Source organism: Halyomorpha halys, unplaced genomic scaffold (assembly GCF_000696795.3).
Source record: "Halyomorpha halys isolate HHAL.00 unplaced genomic scaffold, Hhal_1.1 Scaffold885.1, whole genome shotgun sequence".
NCBI lineage: Eukaryota > Metazoa > Arthropoda > Insecta > Hemiptera > Pentatomidae > Halyomorpha > Halyomorpha halys.
Genome location: NW_027104929.1, coordinates 92,427 through 97,754, shown reverse-complemented (window position 1 = coordinate 97,754; position 5,328 = coordinate 92,427).

The following is a 5,328-nucleotide window of genomic DNA, read 5'->3' as shown; positions in this document are numbered from 1 at the left end:
AATAAAAGTTTTGAGACTATAATTTGGATAGTGTTTTGAATTATTTAGTAAAAAATTGCCAGTCTCAAGAAAGAATTTTAAGATTATAAATAAATATAACTTTTCAATTAATTTCTCAAAAAGAGAACCTTTAATAGTATTTTTCGTTAAGCTAGTGAAAATGTAATTTGAATGCATCACTATGAAGTAAGCCAGTAAGGATGTTACTATGAGTGTTTTTATGGAACTAGTAAACTAAAAACACTTAAAAAGTTGAGTCTTAGTTTCATCTTCAGCATTTTTTTTTTTTAATGAATAGGTTTTTATTTTGAAAACTATGACATTTACCTTTTTTTTCTTCTTTTTTTTAAGAATTAAATAGAGGCTATGTACTGGAGATATAATACTGACACTATGCTCTGTAATAAAATTTTTGTTTGAATTAAATATCTTTAAATACAAGTATTGCTTATGTATCAAGGTTTTATCATTCCGACAACAACAATATGGTAAATGTTGTTATATAATTTAGCCACATCTGGGAGGATACCTGTCACTCTGGATGCCCCTGTCAACACACACAGAGACACCTATGTTTTTTCGCATCGGATGTAAAAGATTTTAAGGCAGGTAAAGGCCAAAAGTGATCATTTCTGTTTCCCACTCTCAGGGCCTAGGACTTACATAGTGCGTGAAGACATGATAGCCAATGAGGAAATAAGATTATCAAAAGGCAATGCTCCTTTTTGGGAACAAGTGGGGGCGAAGACAGAAGAGAGAAGTAATGGGAACACAGAGAAGTAAGAACACAGGCTACAGAAGAGCATGGAGAAGTCCTAAGAAGGGCTCTTCCGAAATGGAACTCCACGGCAAAGACATATCCATGGCATGAATCATCCACATCAGAAGCTATTAAGATATACTAGGTAACAATTCATAGTGTAAACAATATTCTACGGCAAACCAATATATCTGGATCATTTCACTCATTTTAATCTCATTACAATAAACTGTAAATAAATACTTAGTTCCTTTATGTAGTTTATTTACTATCATATTATTCAATACCCACCCCTTATTATATTATATAAGTAATGGTAACAATATTTTTTAAATATAAAGGTATTTAATTGGTGACTGGTAAACACACAAAGATCCTACATAGCAGTATCTAGGGAGTTTAACAGAAAGCTCTTTAAAAACCAAAATGGTTTTCACACTAATACAAAACAAGAACCCACAGAAAGACCTGAATACCTAAAAAATTAATAAATACATGTTTTCTACTCAGTGGATATAATATGAAAATAGGTAAAAAGTAAATTAATTTTGTTTATTAAGAAAAACTTTATTATGGTTGTTTATTTTGTTATAAACTGCATACACCTTACTTATTAGATTTCTATTGGGAAGGAACTTGAATTTAGACTCCATTATTCCAGCTTCTTAAAAAAAAATTATTTTTATGTTCAAATATTTAAATTTACAATTTAAATACTAAAAACTCTTCTTCCACTTACAAATGATCAAATAAATGTTATTTATCCACAAAAATCATTATTATGTCAATAAAAAAAACTAATAATCGGCAAATAATTCTTAATTTAGATTTATCTAACAAATTATGACTTTTTAAATTCAAAATGTATTCATTTGTATGAGTTGGTTTTATATGATATGAAATATCACATAAAAACAATGTTTCACATTATTAATATTAATCAACCTTTTTAATATTTTTTATATTTAATACTTAAATGTTTGATTTGAAATTTCTCTATTCTGTTCTTGCCAGTTGTGGACACTTTAATCTTATCCAATAAGAAATGTGATTCAAAGGTTGTGAGGAAATAATGGAAAATAATATACTAACCGTCTTAATATCTCAAAAATCATCAAACTAAAATAAAAAGTCATAACATTTTAAAAATCCAACAGACTTCATAAATGGAACAGTAAATTTTTTAGTAAAACTGAAATTTATTTATTAGTTAATTAGTTGTCTATTCAGACATCTAATTAGTAACAACTGATTTTAAAATGTATTTATAATTGGTCTGTCACTACGCAAGACCTTAGCAACTGTTTAACAACCCTTAGCAATGGTTTCTCTTTCTTATTTATTATAATACAAATATGAAATACACAAGTCTCTTTTCAAATAAACAAAAACTGTAAACAAAATAATATAAATAAAAATAAATGTTTACAACAAGACCTAAATACTTATACTAAGTGAATACTATATACAACTTAATTATTAAACATGGCATTAACAGTACTATTTACAACAAATTAAAATACTTTACTTAAATTTGTTTGAATGACCAGGGTTTTTATTCTTTCCTTGTTTCTGTGCATACCTCAAACTATGTACTTTATTCCTGTAAAATACAAAGAAGATGAATATAATTAATTACACTTTGAAGTTACCTAAAATATAACAATAAAGAATGGGGATAAAATTATTTTCCAAAATTTTCTAAGCTACAAAACTATTTACACTTTAAGAAAGCTGAAAATAATTCAACTCAAAATCGAATTGAGTAAGTGTGTTTTTCATAATATCATTTCTTCATAACAAGAATTTTATTTACATTTTATTACCCTCCACACTACTAGTCTTAATGAATTAAATGAGATCTACAAAACGAGAATGCAAAACCAGAAGAAGACCATAATAGAAAAAATGGAAAATCATATTTTGCCTCTTGACATCAATAGAGCTCTAAATTCAAATAATAACCCAGTCTACAGAGCCCTCTAGATTTTTTTCCTGAAGAGTATTTAATTTTCAATACTTGTACACACAAAATGTGAGTTGTAAGCCGTTTAATAATCTCGAGTCCTCATGCAAAGTATCTGCAAAATAAATCTTACTTTATACAAGATGAAGAAATCTGCATCATTGGCAGTAAACAATATATATTTAACAGCCTACACCATCTTCTTCTTCAAGGCCCATCATCGAATGTATATAGAGAGAGGTACTTGCAGAAATATATATCTGATTCATTTCCTTTTATTAATGTAGAGAAAATTCTCAACATAGACAGTATCGAGAAAGAGAATCATATTTATTTATTTTTATTATCTCTAAGGAAGAAATTATCAACATAATTAAATCAGTGAAGAACCATAAGTCGCCAGGTCTTGACGACATTACTCCAGAGATGATGAAAATATGGTGGCAGATATTTTTCAGAAGAAATTTATGATTTAATTTGGGAGTTAAAATGCCCGATTATTGGACAAGAGCAGCAATATGTCCTATGCACAAGAAAGGAGGCTGGCATGTGATAATTATAGAAGCATTGCTCTACTAAGCAAAATCTATAAAATGCTGGTTGGGCTCCTACATAAAAGAGAGTTCGATTCACAGAAAAATATATAGGATAATATCAAGAAGGGTTTAGATCTGGTAGATCGATAGTTGACCAGCTATTCTACCAGAGGAAGGCAATAGAAAAATGCTGAGTATAACATAGACTACATCTGCTATTCATGGACTTTAAAAAAGCATATGACAGTGTTGACATAATGGGACTTTTGAAAGCTATAGTAAAGGTAGGGACAACGAATAAACTAGCCAGGCTGGTAAAAATGACACTAATGAACACTACCTGCCGAACTAAGATTAGAAATTCGCGGTCACAGGAATTTTCTGTGAAGAATGGCTTGAGACAGGGGGATCCCCTGGTTCCTCTTCTTTTTAATATACCATTGGATGTAGCTATTCGTTCAATTAGAACTAATCCAAGAGGGACCATTTACAATCGACTCTCTCAACATTTAGCATATGGAGATGAAGCAGTCATTGCCACATGAACCCGAGCAGTATTAAAAGGAACATTCCAGGAATTCGAAGAATGGAAAGGACCAAACCATGAATGAAATTAAAAATTAAGATATAATATATATGCACTGCCATCCTGTTAATCCTATTTTGATGGGACTTTTTGCTAAATATTCAACATTTTACCAGTAATATTATAGACTGGCCCAATATTTCAGTAAAAAAAATTATGAACAAAATTAAGTATTTTTAACTTGTAGCACAAAAGGTATAAAATGTTTTCATGGTTATTATATGCCAATCAATTTTTATCTTCCTAAAGAAAAGATAAAATATTTTACTGATTCTATTATTATTACAAAAAAACATAATGAGGATTTCAGTAAAGTATGCCAAAAATGTGTTTTTTAGAAAAAAGTGGATCATATTCGTTTTAACATCATTTGAATCCCTCAAATATCATTTTTCAAAGATATAAAAAATTGGAAATTTTTCACCTTGATTTATTTGGATGATTTTATTTTATTCTGGTGACCATTGTTCATATAATACTTCATATCTCTTCTGAATTTTATCCAATGCCTATGTTAATACAACCTTTGGAAAACTGAACGTCTCCTCTTTTACCTATATTAACTGTTCCGTTTAACCTAAAGTTTCAATTGGAGGGACTGCTATAATGTAGGCAGTACTAGCGCCCCATGTGACCAACATCCAAAGCTTACCTCCTTTAGTGCTCTCTGTGGTGAGAAGAGAAAACCAAGGATGAGAGAGCCATTTTGCTTTGAAACCAGCTGTCTCATTCTTCTTTGTTCACTCTAAAAATCTACCATGAGTGAGTAGAATTCCTGAAGTTGTTCCCTGAAGAGAGGCATAGGAATGCGGAGGGAAGAAGGAAGCATGGAGTAAGTCCACCCAGTTCAATATAGTTAACATCCACATCATCATCAACCATCTCATTATCTACAATTTTCCATAGCCCAGTCATTCAAAATTAATTAACCCTTTAAACCATAAATGTTTTATTTCGGCCACCCCCTACACCACCTATAACTTATATAATAGAATTTTATTTTCATTCAATCATGTTTTATTTTTCAATTATACAGTCCACTAAAATCCAACCAGCCAACTAAAAGTGAATGTGTGTTCAGTTGAAGGCATACTTCATACGTTAACAATTTAGATTTAATGCCCTTGTAAGGGCGAAATATTAGTTTTAGATAAAGACTTTTCAAACGTTTCATTTTATATCTCTGGTTCTAAGTAGCATATATTTATATATATATATATGGCAATACCATAGATAATAAGAAAAAATTACCTTTGAAAGGAATATGATCCGGGTGCGGTCAAAAAAACTCAAATAGTAGAATTATACTATTTTAATGAGCCAATGTTTCGCCCCACATTGCAGGGCTTCGTCAGGGCTAAAAAAGATACAAACACATAGTTACAAAAGGAAAACAAAAACATAAGTTTAAAATAACAGGGGTATAAAATGTAAAAAAGTAAGATATAATAAGAAAAATTAAAGGTAGTAAATAGTAAAT